At 49.3% G+C, this 17,955-nt stretch overlaps 1 long non-coding RNA gene across 1 annotated transcript; it reads right to left on the minus strand.

Moving 5' to 3' along the window:
• Positions 1 to 17,013: 17,013 nt before the first annotated feature.
• Positions 17,014 to 17,955, minus strand: LOC115556676 (uncharacterized). The gene is made up of 2 exons (XR_003979115.1): positions 17,517 to 17,955; positions 17,014 to 17,277 (listed from the first exon to the last, which is right to left on the minus strand). It is a non-coding gene; the product is annotated as an uncharacterized LOC115556676 (long non-coding RNA).

Genomic DNA, 17,955 nt, shown 5'->3' on the forward strand with positions numbered 1-17,955 from the left:
AAATTCTTGAAGGCTATAGGGATTTTAAGGATAACTCAAGCATCATTCCAGAAATCCTTGCACCACTCCTGAATATCGACCATCTCATTCCAGTTATTACTGCTGAGTGTGAGAGGGGGTTCAGCTTAATGAACATCATAGTGTGCCCCCTGAGATGCAGTCTGCACTTGGTCACAGTGTCGTCCTTGATGTTTATTCAACTGTGGCCCACCACTCAGCCACCACAAAGTTCAATCCAACACGTATGTGAAGTCCTGGCTTGTGAAGCACAGGGGAGCCATGAACTCCAGAACACGCCCCTGCAAGGCAGGACCTGACGTGGAGGACAAGGAGGCCCTCTGGGCACTACTGTGAAAAGCATGCATACTAATGCACAAACATACACACATGCCATTAGATAGATAGTTCTTAATCTACACATACTTTTCTTTACTGTTGAAATTTGAATAACTTGAATAATCTACAAACACATTCATTGACTGTCATTGATTGATTTAATATGACTTTAATTGATAACATAATGGAATATAGCCAGGCTAGCCTTATAGAGTCGCAACACTTTGCGTTGCGTTGCGTTGTGTCGAGGTCGGTCTGATCAAAAAATTCATAGTTTACCCACCTCTAATTTGACCACTACAGCCCTGGGGCCCACTAATACCTATATTAAAGCATCCATGAAGTAGCATGCCATGGGACCTTTAATTTCCCATAGCACAAACACTGGGACAAATGCAGTTGATTTCCTGTTTAAACAGGGTGAGAAAACAGGGAGTGGAAGGATGCGGCCATATAATGTTCAGCTAACTGTTGGGTTACAGGGGCATTTGTTTAATGGAAAGTGTTGTAGACTATGAATGCAAATCAATCATTCAATAGCTTTTACTGTTATTCAGGGCTCAAAGTGCATTGATACTAAAAAAAAAAGCATGGCAACTACTATTGGTTAGTTGGAAATAATAATAACAAACAGCTGAAAAATTTTCATGTTACAACAGCTAAGGCAGCAACCTACTTAACTATAGTGAACTAAAGCACAGGCTTGTGGGGGAGGGGGAGGGTGAGGGGGGGGGGGGGGTTGTGAAGGCAAGATTACAGATTGGCTACCTGACGTGAGAGATGGGTTTTTTTTGTTAACAGAAGAATGCGTCATTGAGATTAAACATCTCTTCAAGTGATCTAGCCAAGACAAGCAGCAGTAGCCTACAGTCACACATAGCCTACACATAAAACATAAGAAAAATAAAACAACTAAAACAGTCGGAAGGGGGGAGGGGGGAGGGGGGATTTCAATATCTCAAGACATTTCTGGAGGCTCAAGGAGGTGGATAATGTTTAAAGAAAAATAACGTTTTGCAAAAAAGTGTCTTTGATGGACATAAGGCTCAGGTGGGAGAGTGTGTCGACGGCGGGGCTGTTATCTCAATCTTGCCGTTGTCTTGAAACATCTGCATCCGCGTGTGTGCAGTGTGTGTATGCACGTGCATGTGTGTGCGTGTGTGTGTGCATGTGTGTGTGGTGTGTGTGTAGGCGGTGTCCTGCGCTGCCCTTGTCTTGAAACGCCTGCATCAGCACGCCCGTGTGTGCAGTGTGTATGCATGTGCGTGTGTGTTTGTGCACGTGTGTGTGGATTGTTTGTGTGTGTGTATGCAGTGTTTATGGGTGTGCGTGTGGTGTATGTGTGGTAACCCTATTATTATCACTAAATCTAAAAAAAAAAATATTTAACATTATCATTGCTTTTAATACAATCAATTATATGATTACTGTATTGTAATTCTATTCAGGAGGATAGGATTTAGACTCACTGAAGCGCAGGTAGATGAGGAGAATACTCAGCAGTCCGATGCTCACAATGACAGTAATGTGAAACCATAGAGCTGTTCAGGAGTAGGACACACACACACACACACACACGCACACACACACACACACACACACAGACACACACACACACACACACACACACACACACACACACACACACACACACACACACACACACACACACACACACACACACACACACACACACACACGGTCACTTCGGCTAAAAAACCCTTAAATGTATTTGGAGGAAATCATACTTTTTTGGATCATTGTTTTGGACTGGATTATTTCTTTTAAATTCTCTATAAAGGGGCACCTACCAAATCTTCTCTTCCTGGTCTCCTCCCGGTCCAAAGACGTGTCCACAGGTTCCTCAGAGAGTCCAGGCTCCGGTTCAGAGATGGTGACCTTTGTTACTCTCTGACGGCTTCCACGGCGTCTGGATTTAGCCTTCTTCTTTGCTCTACCAGCTGAAAAAAAAACGTCACTTGTTTTCATTCTGACCAATTATCAGCTTGCACTCTGATATCATCAGTGTAAGGAAATGTTTTTCTTCTACTGCCCACAGACTCACGAACGCACTCAAGCACACGCACACGGACACACAGAGTAATGTACACACTGATATATTCATACTGCGTGGCTGTCATTCACAGTCCAGACTCCCTACGGTCTGCAGAATCCCTCCCCGTCTTGAAGAAACACCTGAAGACCTCTACTGAGAACACCTCAGTAAGTGATGACTGGTACTGTGGCTCTCGTGTTTAGAACACACTTAAGCAGAGCAAGTACTGGTCTCTAGCATACATGTTATTATTCCCTCATTATTGACATATACGTGCACATAGTTATACAGTAATGCACACAGAATTACATACGTATACACACAGTAATGGAGGGGGGACAACATGTGGCCTGCGTGTTGCCAGGGTCTTTCACATCGGCCCACGCAGAAAACACAAGGACATGTATTGTGGGATAATTTAAGATATGTTCATATTAATGACAAATTTTATAGAATTATGTTAAATTCATAAGTACACCTGATATCACTTCAGTTAAATGAAAAGCCATTATTAAAACACATAATTCTTGATTAAATTAACCATTGTCACTCTAATGTCACGTGGTACTACCATTAATAATAAGTCTTGAGAAAACTAAACTTGTGTTCTGCTCCCTAAAGTTACTCTGCACTCTGTTCCCCGTATACTTGAGATGCCTATCAATAGTCCGTTACTCATGGGCATAATCACAAGTCAAGTTAGGTTAACGTGGGCTTTTTGTCTCAAACGCACACATCTTTATTTAGAATAAATATATACGGTCACTGGTTCATCAGGTCGGACCCTTTGGCTAAAAACGTTTTCTAAAAGTACATTTTAAATGTATGCAGTTGAAAACACTTTTCTTTTACTGAATTATTTATTTTAAATCCTCTCAAAAGGGCACCTACCAAATCTTCTCTTCCCGGTCTCCTCCCGGTCCAAAGGCATGTCCTCAGGTTCCTCAGAGAGTCCAGGGTCCGGTTCAGAGATGGTTACCAGGGTTCCTCCCTGACAGCTTCCAATATGTCTGCTCTCAGGAGTCAGCTCTGCTATATCAGCTGAAAAAACACATCACATGTTTTAATTCTGACCAATCCTCAAGTGACAGTGTTTTTCTTCTACTTTTATCAGATGCCTTCATTTGACTCACGGACGCATGCAAACACAAACACACACAAACCACAAGATATTTTTTTGAATTTAATATAAAGATAAAACATATAGCAGACAGCTTTTCAACTTTTCTATCACAACTTTGTCATTGAGTGAGTGAGTGTGAGAGAGAGAGACATTGTGTGTATGGTCTAAAAGCAGTACGGGTTGTTCCAGTACTTGATGTTAACTCTGATTCGTATCATTTCTGTGAAGCCTATCTCTTCTGCTCACAGGGAATTAACATCCACGCAAACCATGTGTATGTTGAACTTCACTCATTGACTCCTGTGTGTGTGTGTGTGTGTGTGTGTGTGTGTGTGTGTGTGTGTGTGTGTGTGTGTGTGTGTGTGTGTGTGTGTGTGTGTGTGTGTGTGTGTGTGTGTGTGTGTGTGTGTCTGCGTGTGTGCGTGTGTGTGTGTGGGTAACACTTTAAAACAAGGTACGCAAAAAATTGGGTAGTTACTGTGGAACGAATAAGTAAAGAATGATTCATAACTCCTCAGTAGTTACTGAATAACTGTCACTTAGGGGCCTAGTTAGGGCCCCATTTGTTCATCATTCGTTACTCAGTAACGAATACAGTATCCCCTAGTCTGTTTACCAGTAACTCCTCAGTAGTTACTGAGTAACCGCCACTTAGGGCGCCGTTAGGGCCCCAGTTAGGGCCCTGGTCGTTCCTCATTCGTTCCTCAGTCGTTCCTCATTAACTACCCACGTTTTTACGTACCTTATTGTAAAGTCTTACCAAAACGTTTCTATGTTTGTGACACTGTTAGGATGTATATCATGACTTCATGGTACCAGAGTACCCTAGGCCGAAGATCGATGATCGATTTCGTGATCGTGTCATCTGATCTGAGGCCGCATGTTTTGGACACTCGGGTAAAGAGAGGGGCGGAACTGTCAACCGACCACCATCTGGTTGTGAGTTGGATCAGGGAATGGGGGAAATTTCCGGATAGACCTGGTAAGCCCAAACGAGTAGTGCGGGTGAACTGGGAACGTCTGGAGGAGGCCCCCGTCCTAGGTATCTTCAACTCACACCTCCGGCGGAGCTTTTCTGGCATTCCTGTGGAGGTTGGGGGCATTGAGCCGGAGTGGGCGGTGTTCAAAGCCTCCATTGCTGAAGCTGCGGTGGCTAGCTGTGGCCTCAGGGTCTTAGGCTCCTCAAGGGGCGGTAACCCTCGGACACCGTGGTGGACACCGGTGGTCAGGGAAGCCGTCCGACTGAAGAAGGAGGCCTTCCGGGATATGATATCCTGGAGGACTCCTGACTCGGTTGCAGGGTACCGACAGGCTCGAAGGGCTGCAGCGGCTGCCGTGTCGGAGGCTAAGCAGCGGGTGTGGGAGAAGTTCGGAGAGGCCATGGAGAAGGACTTTCGGTCGGCACCAAAGTGTTTCTGGAAGACTATCCGGCACCTCAGGAGGGGGAAACGGGGAACCATCCAAGCTGTGTACAGTAAGGATGGGACTCTGTTGACCTCAACTGAGGAGGTCGTCGGACGTTGGAAGGAACACTTTGAGGAACTCCTGAATCCGAATAACACGCCCTCTATGTTGGAGGCAGAGCTCGAGGTTGATGGTGTTTCGTCGTCAATTTCCCTGGTGGAGGTCACTGAGGTAGTCAAACATCTCCGCAGTGGCAAAGCCCCAGGGATTGATGAGATCCAGCCAGAAATGCTAAAGGCTCTGGGTGTTGAGGGGCTGTCATGGTTGACACGCCTATTCAACATCGCGTGGGAGTCGGGTACAGTGCCAAAGGAGTGGCAAGCCGGGGTGGTGGTTCCCCTGTTCAAAAAGGGGGACCAGAGAGTGTGTGCCAATTACCGGGGTATCACACTTCTCAGCCTCCCTGGTAAAGTCTACTCCAAGGTGCTGGAAAGGAGGGTTCGGCCGATCGTCGAACCTCAGATTGAAGAGGAACAATGCGGTTTTCGCCCCGGACGTGGAACTACGGACCAGCTCTTCACTCTCGCAAGGATCCTGGAGGGGGCCTGGGAGTATGCCCATCCGGTCTACATGTGTTTTGTGGATCTGGAGAAGGCGTATGACCGGGTCCCCCGGGAGAAACTGTGGGAGGTGCTGCGGGAGTATGGGGTAAGGGGGTCTATCCTCAGAGCCATCCAATCTTTGTACTCCCAAAGCGAGAGCTGTGTTCGTGTTCTCGGCAGCCAGTCAGTTTCGTTCTCAGTGGGTGCTGGTCTCCGCCAGGGCTGCGCCTTGTCACCAATCCTGTTTGTGATATACATGGACAGGATATCGAGGCGTAGTCGTGGTGGGGAGGGGTTGCAGTTCGGTGGTCTGAGGATCTCGTCACTGCTTTTTGCAGATGATGTGGTCCTCATTGGATCATCGGCCTGTGACCTTCAGCACTCACTGGATCGGCTGGCGGCCGAGTGTGAAGCGGCTGGGATGAGGATCAGCACCGCTAAATCTGAGGCCATGACTCTTAGCAGGAAACCGGTGGATTGCTTACTCCGGGTAGGAAATGAGTCCTTAGCCCAGGTGAAGGAGTTCAAGTACCTCGGGGTCTTGTTCGCGAGTGAGGGTACTATGGAGCGTGAGATTGGCCGGAGAATCGGAGCAGCGGGGGCGGTATTGCGTTCGCTTTACCGCACCGTTGTAACGAAAAGAGAGCTGAGCCGCAAGGCAAAGCTCTCGATCTACCGGTCGATCTTCGTTCCTATCCTCACCTATGGTCATGAGGGCTGGGTGATGACCGAAAGGACGAGATCGCGGGTACAAGCGGCCGAGATGAGTTTTCTCAGAAGGGTGGCTGGCGTCTCCCTTAGGGATAGGGTGAGAAGCTCAGCCATCCGTGAGGAACTCGGATTAGAGCCGCTGCTCCTTTACTTAGAAAGGAGTCAGCTGAGGTGGTTCGGGCATCTGGTAAGGATGCCCACTGGGCGCCTTCCTTGGGAGGTGTTTCAGGCACGTCCAGTGGGGAGGAGACCTCGGGGAAGACCCAGGACTAGGTGGAGAGATTATATCTCAACACTGGCCTGGGAACGCCTCGGGATCCCCCCGTCAGAGCTGGTCAATGTGGCCCGGGAAAGGGAAGTCTGGGGCCCCCTGCTTGAGCTGCTCCCCCCGCGACCCGACCCCGGATAAGCGGATGACGATGAGGATGAGGATGAGGATCATGACTTCATCATTAGTCTGAGTAACAGCTGTGTTGTGGTGACGCCCAGAGCAGCAGGAGAGAGCAGACTCCCCTGGACCCAGCTGTGTCTCCATGAAGGGTGACTGGTCTATGGGACTTCCTGAACAGTTTAAAGATGGAAAGTCTATTGAGAAGAAGTGAGGATTTAAACATTGCTCAGAGGTGGTGTGATTGAGAGGAGGGATATGGCTGTTTTAGTGATGCGGTTGACATGGTGTGAATGATTGCAACTGTTGGTTCATCTGAATTCTGCATTCTCCGTTCGCAAACATGAACAATTATTGAATTGTAAGATGACAAATTTTTCCTCGTAAAAGTGATTTTTGTGCCTTGACAAGTAAAAGGTAATTGTACTTATGCGAGGGAAATGGCCTCCTAAAAAACTAAATGTTGACACACACACATGCACACAAACACACACACACACACACACACACACACACACACACACACACACACACACAGACACACACACACACACACACACACACACACACACACACACACACACACACACACACACACACACACACACACACACACACACACACCTTTGCTGTTTTGCAAGCTGTTATGTACACTTGCAGACTTGCAGGCTTCTATGGTAATAGTAATGAAGAAACTTATTTATCTTCAGATCTTCATTTCCTCCTTTGCACCGCTGCATCTCCAGATACGTAGAGCTACAGGACGCTAAACCCTTTGATAACCCCTTGTTATCTGTGGTCTATGTGTGGGTGTGTGGGTGTATCTGTTTGGCTACTTGGTGGGAACTTGAACCTGATTGCACACCAAACCCGTGGGAAACTCGTGTGCGGTGAGGACCTGAGTCCAGGTCCCCAGAGGCACAAGCATTGCAAATGAAAGAAAACACAATTCTAACATGCTTGGCATTGTACCCCTCAAAATCCATATAGGTCCTCGTCGGGTAGGTTCCACCGGATTTAAAGTGTGTGTGTGTGTGTGTGTGTGTATCTATGAGTGTACATATTTCTCGGAGTACACCCCTAGTGGTCAGTTCTAGAAAAACTGTGTGTGAACTGTGTGTTCACCTGACATATCAGGTCGCCACCACACACACTGCGCCCCACCCACGCCCACCCCTAACCCGGCTCAAAAATGAATAACTGTTACTTTGGGCCCCGTTAGGGCTCCAGTTAGGGCCCTGGTCGTTCATCATTCGTTACTCATTCGTCCCTCAGTAACTACCCATGTTTTTGCGTACCTTATTGTAAAGTCTTGCCAAAATATTTCCATGTTGACACTGTTTGGATGTATATCATGACTCCATCATTAGTCTGAGTAACAGCTGTGTTGTGGTGAAGCCCAGAGCAGCAGGAGAGAGCAGACTCCCCTGGACCCAGCTGTGTCTCCATGAAGGGTGACTGGTCTATGGGACTTCCTGAACAGTTTAAAGATGCTAAGTCTATTGAGAAGAAGTGAGGATTTAAACATTGCTCAGAGGTGGTGTGATTGAGAGGAGTGATGTGGTTGACATGGTGTAAAGGATTGCAACTGTTGGTTCTTTTGAATTCCGCATTCTGCGTTCGCGAACAACATGAACTTTTTTTGAATTGTAAGATGACACATTTTTACTCCTAAAAGTGACTTTTGTGCTTTGACAAGTAAAAGGTTAATGTACTTATCCGAGGGAAAAGGCCTCATAAAAAGTTAATGTTGACACACACACGCACACAAACACACACACACACACACACACAAACATCTTTGCTGTTGTGCAAGCTGTGATGGATACTTGCAGGCTTGCAGGCTTATGTGGTAATAGTAATGAAGAAACTTTTTTACCTTGAGATCTTCATTTCCTCCTTTGAACCGTTGCGTCTCGAGATACGTAGAGCCCCAGGACGCTAAACTCTTTGATAACCCCTTGTTATCGGTGGTCTGTGTGTGTGTGTGTGTGTGTGTGTGTGTGTGTGTGTGTGTGTGTGTGTGTGTGTGTGTGTGTGTGTGTGTGTGTGTGTGTGTGTGTGTGTAGTCTTGTGTTTTTTTTCCATGTCGTCAGAATAATTATTGAGTGTATTTCACAATATATTCTCCATGGCAACATGTCTGTATTTGGTGGGATGGCTCTGAGGTGGAAACTCCCCGGCCGTCCGAGCAGCCTTGAAACACCACATCCCCATCAGGTCAAACAGTTTAGAATGCCCTTGACCAGAGATCTGAAGGGCTTCACAGGCCCCTTCTTGACCCTAGCCCCCCAAAGGGCAGGGAACCCCCCCCCAATATCAGGGAAGCTGGAGAAGGAACCCAGAAGAGGGATCCCTCTCCAGGGATGGTAGGAGTGCAATAGGAGCCATAATAATGTGCAGACGTAATGGTAGCATAACAAGTGCTATCTGAGAGATATCCTCTATCCATCACTATCTCTTGTCTTTATACACAGATTACGAACACAGCTCATAGGAAGTATGTGCAAGATGGCGGCACACAGAGACACGCGGCTTGGAGCTCCTCCGGATGGTGCCTTGTCTGGTTTATTTATGTACGGTTTTATGTTTGTCTCAGTTTTAGTTTTAGTACCAGTAGACATTTGCTGTGCACACACAGCCTACAGCAGACACGACTTGCTAGGGATCGGTACACACAGCGAGAGTAACATCTCAGCTGAATACCTAGGTGAACACGGAGTACCCGAAGACATCGCCCGGACACCGGGAGACAGACGGTTCACGGTCCCGGATCTGAAGCGCAAGCGACAGCGAGGGGATCGTAAGCAACGACGGGGGCCGCATGGGAGGACTGTTAGCGAGGATGAAGACATGCCCGGACAAACCGGCTTTGCCAAGTATTTTCCTCTCAAGCGTTAGCTCAATCGCTAACAAGACGGACAAACTGAGACTGTGGGTTGTAACTAACAACATCGTGAAGGCAAGCTTTGTGCTCATTTTCACGGAAACCTGGCTCCTGGCGTCCATTGCCGACTCTGCGTTAGCATTGGATGGACGTGCAGCTCACAGAGCTGATAGAATCAAGGCTAGTGGGAAACAAGGTGGTGGCGGCCTACTCATTTTCACTAAAGACAGCTGGAGCTCCAACACTAGAACTTTGAGTACCCACTGTTCCCCAGAGTTGGAATATATCACAGTTAAATGTCGGCCTACATACCTCCCGAGGGAATTCAATGCCATGCTGATCACAGCTGTTTACAAACCTCCCGACGCTGATGCTAACATAGCACTGGCTCAGCTACATGACGTCATCAGAGCACGGACCCTGAGGCAGTCCGCATCATCGCCGGGGACTTCATTCACGCCAATCTAAAGGTAGTACTTCAGAAATTCTACCAGCACGTTAAATGTGCCACGAGGGGAGTGAAGACACTGGACAAGGTTTATACCAACATTAAACTAGCCAACATAGCTAGACCGCTGGCTCACCTAGGCCAGTCAGACCATGTGTCCATCCTTCTGATTCCAGTGTACAGCCCCATCAGGAAAAGTACTCCCATCACCACTTGGAATGCCAAAACCTGGCCAGCAGACCCCACGCCACTGCAGATCAGTCTCCATGACACCGGATGGGAGGAATACGAGCATGAGGGGCTGGAACGGTTCACATCAATAGTCCTCCAACACGTCAGGAGCTGTGCAGACTCGTTCACCGTGGACAAGCGTGTCAGGGTTTACCCCGACACAAAGCCATGGATGAACAGACACACCCACAAGCAAACCCACACACAGACATGAACACACATACACACACACACACACACACACAGCGGGAAAGTCAGCTTAAAAGCATTTAGAAACCACCACTCGACTCAGAGATGAGGTGACACGTGTCGGGTCCCACTGACCACCCTTAGCGACTGACCCTAACCCTGACCCGGACCCTGACCCTGACCCTAACCCTAACCCTCTTCTGGTCCCCCTCACCACCGTTCTCAGGTCCCCCCCGTTTGGCCTGACCCAGCACCGCTCGTGCGTGTGTGTGTGTGTGTGTGTGTCTGCCTCTCGGTTGTTTCCATTAGTTTCTATTGATTAATCTATTCATTTATCCGTTTATTATTTTTCATTTATCCCCTTATTGTATTGTGTCTATTGTTTTTATTCATCTGCCCCGCTTAATGCATTCGTTTATGTCCTCTTGGTACGTTTGTTTGCATTATTTCATCTGTCCCGTTCACTCTGTTTGTAGTTCCCCATGTATTCCGACTGCTACCTGGTACCGGTTTGTTTGGCGTCCTCTGCTGTCCACTGGGTTTGATTGCAGCCGTTCTGGCTTGTCTTTCTGCTCTGGCGTTTGATTGGCTCCCCCACTTCCGGGCCGCCATTTTAGAATCGTGACGCGTTACACATTCGTATTGTGACGCTTTCGCGTTATTCTATTCTTTTTCTTTGTTTATTTGCCCCTTTGTCCCCTCATTTTAATGCGTTTTATTTTGTTTATTGTTATTTATTCACCTGCCCCGTCCAATGTATTCGTTTATGTCCTGTTGGTACGTTCGTTTACATTTGGTTCGCTTTTTGTGTGTTTCCCCTTGTGTCCCGACTGCCACTAGGTATCGGCTTTTTTGGCGTCCTCTGCTGGCAGGGATCACCCATTGTCACGGCTCAGTGTTGTTTACCCGTCCTGGCTTGTGATTGGTCCCCCCGTCTCCGGGAGACCGTCACTAGCTATGACGCTTGACACATTTTTCAAATTCGAACGGTGTTTACCTGACCTGACACCTGATTGCCCCCCCCCTCATCTGGGAGACGGCCTCTCTATTTTGATACATTCGTGACCTTTGATACAATCTTCGCAAATTTGAAATTGTTTACTCAGCCTTGCACCTGATTGGCCCCTCTGCCTCCCGGGTTGCCTTCGGCGCTTCTGCGCATGTTACACGCAGAGTCCCGCCTCCCCTGCATGACTCTGATTGGCTCAGGGTCGTGCGGAGTCCACGGCTACTCTCCCTCACCCGACACGTTTCTCAGTGGAACGTGTGTGTGTACGCGTCTACTACTGTCACTGTTACCGCGGCTCGTTTTTTGTAATTGTATGGACATTTTTCACGGTTAGCTTTTGCTCTGTTGTACCTGATGAAGTCACTATTGTGACGAAACGTCGTACCTACATAAACGGTAATTAAACCCAAATAAAACCAGACTTTTTACCGGACCACTCGTGTTTTTATTAGTTTTTAACCTTTCGCCATTCGCCTTTCACGCAACCTACGGTTGATGATGCCTGCTCCGAGCCAGCGCGACGACTGGACCCTGGTCCAGCACGGAAGACGCCACCATAGACCCCGGGACCCATCGGATATCCCCCCTCTGGTTAGTCTACCCTTTAGACCCCCGCATACCATGAGACGCACTTACGCGTCATTCGCGGACCCTTACGGGCACGACTGGGTTCCCCGCGACCCCCCTCCACGTGACTGGGAAGCCCGCTCACGACCCGCCCGGGACCCGTCTCCCTTCGAGTCGGCCTCGTATCCCCCAGCTTTCCTGCCTCAGGCCTACCGGTCCGCGTTTTCGCCACGACGAGATGAGCGCAGCTACCACGAAGCTAACGCGTGCCAGAACTTCCGCCCCGACGCCCGTGACCGAGGCCTACCTACCGGCCCTCCACGACCACGCCCCCAGGTGCCCTCCAGACCGGGTCCTAGGCCCCGTGCCCGACCCCGCCCTCCACCACATCCCAGACCTCCGGAGACGTCTGCCGCGCGCTCCAGACCCCTAGCTCCGGACGCCCCGCGTTCCGATGACCCGGACTTCGCGCTGAAGAACCGCCTTATCTTCGCGGCCATCAAGGCGGCCCACCACCTGGACAACGCCTCCGGCCCGGACCCTCTCCCCATCATCGCCAGGCTTAACGCCTCCTTGACGGCCTCCATCCGCCCTGCTGTCCCCAACGCCGCGACCCTTGCCTTTCTTGATGGCAACGCTCGCGACTGGGGACACACCACCACCATCCTCCTGCGGGACCACTACAGGGCTACGGTGGCCCAGAAGGTGAGCGACCTCTCCTGCCTTGCGGACCCTGCCTGGCGCCGCAACTTTGATGTGGCTGCCTCCTGGGCCGCTCGCCAGTACGGCCACCGCCTCCGCCAGGACACGCTGGACGCCCTCCGCTCCGAGCTCAGGCGTGAGCTTGATGCCCCGGACCCCGCGGACGCCCTGCGGGACGGCTCCCTGCCCTCCTCCGACCTGCCGCCTCCCTCCCCGGACCCCGGGGCCCCGGACAGCGATGACCGCAAGGACCGCTCTCCGTCCCAGAACAGCTGCTATTCCCTCTTCTCCTCTCTGTTCCTCCCCACTTCCTCCCCCCCTCTCCCTCTTCTCCCCCCTCTCCCTGCAGTCTTGAGACCCCCTCCGGCCGCGCCCCTGCCGCAGAGAACGACACCTACCTCCGTCCTGCCTTGGCTCCGGACCCTCGCCACGCCCCCTCCGCCAGCTCCTGCGTCTCCCGGTACGACACCTCCCCATGTGTTTGCCCAGACCAGCGCTTCCGCCCTGCCACGGCGCCGGACCCTCGCCACGCCCCTTCAGCCAGCTCCTGCGTCTCCCGGCATGACATCCCCCAGTGGGTCTGCCCAGACCAACGCTCGTCGGGACGCTGTCCCTGTCGGCAGCCCCATTGGCTCCGACCGCGCCCGGCAGACCTTCAACCCTCCGGCTGACAGCGCCATCCTGGACACGCCCATACCGCCAGAAGGTCCCGTGTGACCCTTGACCCGCCCGCGGACGGCGTCACGCCGATGGCACACGCACGCATGTTTTCTAGACGTGCCAGCACCGCCAGGAGGCTTGCCGGGAAGCCTCGTTCGGCTGCTCCACCACTGAGGGGCTCAGATACGGAGGCCTCTCCGTAGCATACCTCCAGGACATCATCTCATAGTGTGGGGTTGGGTTGGAGATAAAGGTTAGTTGTGTGATGATGGCCCGTGCACCCAGCGGCGCCGCATGTGGCGCGCCGACCTTTGCTTTTGAACCTAACCCTAACCCTTTTTTTAGCAACTTTGGAGTTTCTAATTTGGATGTATTTTACTTCTTTTACTTTGTTTTTTTCAACTTACTTTTAAACAAAGTTTGTCTTAACTTAGTTGACCTGCATTTTGGAGCGAATAAACTTTATTCTTTTTTACCACCTGTGGAAATTACCTTATTCCCTTTGGTTTTAATCGAATCTCCTTCAAATGGCCCCCCCTTTTTTGGCTGGTGAGTACAGAGACATCTACGTGTTCATCTTTTTTTAACTTTGGACTGTAACAGTTTTGGGATATTCTACAACCCCATCGGGCGGATCAACGACACCCTGTCTCCTAACCCAAGCACAGCCTACCTCCCAGCTAAAAACCACTCGACTGAACCGATTGGGGGAATCAACGTTATCCTGCTTCCTTGCTAAGCTAACCATGCCTCCTAGCTAAAAGACATTGCACCAGCTGACCGGATCAACAGTCTTCTATTTTGCCGTTATTATTTTACATTCTTTGTTTATCATATGGTTATAACTACATCTATTGTTTTAATCTCCATTTTTTGCAAGCTATGGTTTTAACCTTATTTAGTTTAGTTGATTTTACATCTCTCTATTATCTTTTCCTTATTTTTTCTACGTTGGTTATTTTTAAACTCCAACTCCCAAACCCCCTCCTGTTTTTGTAAATAGGCCTGGGCCTTTTTTATTTTCATTACATTTTCTCCCAACGAAATGGCTAATGATTTTAGAAATAGGTTTAGCCTATTGGGTAGGCCTACTCACCCCACAGACCCACAGAAACATTCTCTTTTGAAATTGACTCCGGTCGGGACGAGTCTTTCAACCGATCTAGACCCGAAATTAATTAAACATTATTTTCAAATACTACAATCAATTCATCACACAGAAATGTTAGAAGAATCCATTAGAACAGGCATCCCACCATTAGGGATGGCTAGGAAGGTAGCTCAACTTACAGCATTCATCAAACCGGCGGCACCTGACGATCTGGTCTTAAACCAAATCAAAGAGAACACAATGGAGTATATGATTAAAAATGTAAAGACTTTAATCCAACACTGTTTTCCTCCCACATCTGTACTGGTTGAGCGGCTAGGCCCCTCAACCACCGCGGCCTAGCCGCCCCCCGCTGCCACAGCGCTTACCAGTGACCAGGCCGCGTCCGCCTCCGGTCGTCCCACCGGTGCGGACCACCTCGGCAGTCATTGACCCTCCTGGCGTCTTGGAGACGAGCCTTGGATCTCCCACGCCGGACCCCGAGCCCCCAGTCACCATTCTCGCTTCCTCAACCCCTAGACCCAGCCGTCTCTCCCCTACAGGTGACGCGACCCGGAGGCGGCTCTGCCCGTCGTCCTCCTCGCCGGCGCCGACCTCTCCACCACCTGGCCAGGCGGAGGAACCTTCCCTGACAATGAAAAAGATAAACATCATTAATAATGGTTCAGTTAAGAAATCGGACCCACTCACAGTTTGCGTTGAGATTCACCCTTGCCCTCTCACGCCTCCTCTGACCACTCCTGCTGATGTTGCCCTTGCCCCAGTGGGGGAAGATCCGAGTCGCCAAGCCCCGACTTCTCCTTCCCTTTTCTCTTCCTCTATGCTCAGTACTTCTTACCACCAGCCCTGCATACACCCCCCTACGAACCGCAAAGCCACTATATGGTCCCTCCCTATCAGAAAACCCATAATTATCACGGGCGATTCAAACTTGGCCCGGATTCCAAAAAGAAAAATGGACGACATCCAAATAGACAGCTTTCCAGGAGCTACATTAAGACACCTAACAGCCGCTATCTGAGACACACATCTCCCAGACCGGACACTAAACTCATTTTGTTATCCATCGGCAAAATCAACTGTCTTAGAGAACAAACAGCCATCACAATAATCAAGGACACCCGACGTTTAATTAGGACAGCCAGAGAAAAATTCCCCCAGGCTCGCATTGCTATTCCCCTCTTAACGGTATCTATTAAACTATCCGCCACCCAACTCCGTTGTGTCAAGGCTTTTAACTACTTTATTAGAGATAATATCGAGGACGTTGACTCACGTGCTGGCTACCTTAACACACTGTCGACACTTAAATTCCAGACCGCCCATGACAACATTCACTGGACTCCGGAGACAGCGAAGTCAATGCTGGATGACTGGCTGACTCAGCTGGATTTATAGCCAGACCACCAGGCGCAGCGCCGTCCCCTCCGTCCTCAGTATCTAATGTTACTAACCTTTCTGCTCTTCATCTGTCCCCGTCAGAACAGGAGATCCTCAAACGAGGCCTCATCTTCATCCCGACACCGTCACTCCCAGACCGTGACCTGTTGAGACTACACCGTCTATCTGGGAACCAGCAATGAAATCCATCTCGAAGCCTATACGCCAGCTCATCGATCAGGACCTCCGTTCCTTCCGTGACCTCCGACCTCGACGTCCTGTAGGGGAGGACAATATTACTGTCCATCAACAACAGGCCCTCAACAAATTAAAATCTCGCCATGAGATAATTATTAAACCGGCGGATAAGGGAGGGCAAATTGTAATTCAGGATAGAACGAATTACATTCTGGAGGCGACACGTCAACTTAATGACCCCATCTACTATCGCCCTCTCACGCAGCCCATGTACCTGGAGACTCAGACGATGGTTAGAGTCTTAATTATTCTACCTTCTCCCCAAAATACACAAACCCCCAGAGAATTGGACTGTTCCATTCGTGGTCCCTCCGGGACGCCCCATAGTAAGTGACTGTGGCTCTGAATCGTACCATTTGGCGGAGTTTATAGATTTTTATATAAACCCCCTATCCCATACTCACCCGAGCTACCTCAAGGACACGTATACATTTGTTAACAAGTTAAAAAATCTCAACGTCCCCGATAACACGTTTATCTTTTCAATCGATGTAGATTCCTTATACACGAACATCGACACTGTCCTGGGCCTTGAGACGGTGAAAAAAGCATTGGCTTCGTCACCTGATCCATCTCGTCCTGATACATTTATTTTAAAGTTTTTAGAAATCACTCTTACCCTTAACGACTTTTTATTCGACAAATCGTTCTTTCTACAAATATGCGGCTGCGCCATGGGGAGGAAATATTCACCGGCCTACGCGGACATTTATCTGGCCGACTGGGAGGAATCTGCATTTCTTAAATGCGCGTCACGCCCCTTAATTTATTTCCGCTATCTAGATGATATCTTTGGACTCTTGGACAAATCCGAAACGGAATTCAACCACTTTAGGCGTATCCTCAACTCACACCACCCCCGTATCAACCTCAAACACACTCTCCATCTTCAGCAGGTCCCCTTCCTTGACACGATAGTTTTTTTCACAGAGACGAAGGATGGACACAAAACATTAGCAACCAAGGTTTATTTTAAAGACACTGACAGGCATTCCTTATTATTTAACACCAGCTACCATCCCCGGCATACTTTCAGCTCCATCATCAAGTCACAACTAATCAGTTTCCACCGCATCTGCTCTCTACCTCATCACGTAGAGGAGGCCACCAGGACCCTTTTCAAGGCCCTTAGACCCCGCGGCTATTCCAAACGTTTTCTTCTGACTATTAAAGGGGAAGTGACCGCCCTCTTCCAGCCAGGCCGGCCCGTTCTCCCTGGAAAAAAGAACACGGAACATAGGTTAATTCCATTCATTACAACATTCTCGCGACAACTAGGCCCCCTCAAGCAAGCTATAAAACAACATTTTAATTCTGCCAAACCTCAAACCGCCCCACTCGCTTCTTTTAAAATTTTAATGTCATACCGCCGTAATAAAAATCTGCAGGACATGCTAGTCCATACGGCACTCAACAAGGCAATACGCACAACCTTCGACCCCTATTTTACTAACCTGAAGTACATCTTCAACTGTCGAGCCGGTGCCCCCATCTCGCAGACCTTCACACTACTCTCCTGCAATGTCGTCTACGCCATCCAGTGCAAACTATGCAGGATCATCTATGTGGGCGAAACGGGAGCTACTATTAAACAGAGGTTATACCAACACATTTACCATATTCAGAAAGGAACAAACGATAAACGGCTGTATACTCACTTCATCTCACATCATATCAACGACTTTTCATTGTCCGGTCTAGAGACCAATGTCGGTTGGTCCCTGGTCCAGTGGAGAGCTGCTGAGAGAAGGTGGATCTTTAGGCTTTCCTCCACAGCCCCGTTTGGCCTAAATGATGATCATCATGTGTGTGTGTTTTTACTCTTGCCCCCCCCCCACCCTAGCCCCAGGGCCCCCCCTCCGTCCCCCCATTTTTTATTTTTCATAACATGTA

This window comes from Gadus morhua, chromosome 13 (genome assembly GCF_902167405.1).
Source record: "Gadus morhua chromosome 13, gadMor3.0, whole genome shotgun sequence".
Taxonomy (NCBI): Eukaryota; Metazoa; Chordata; class Actinopteri; order Gadiformes; family Gadidae; genus Gadus; species Gadus morhua.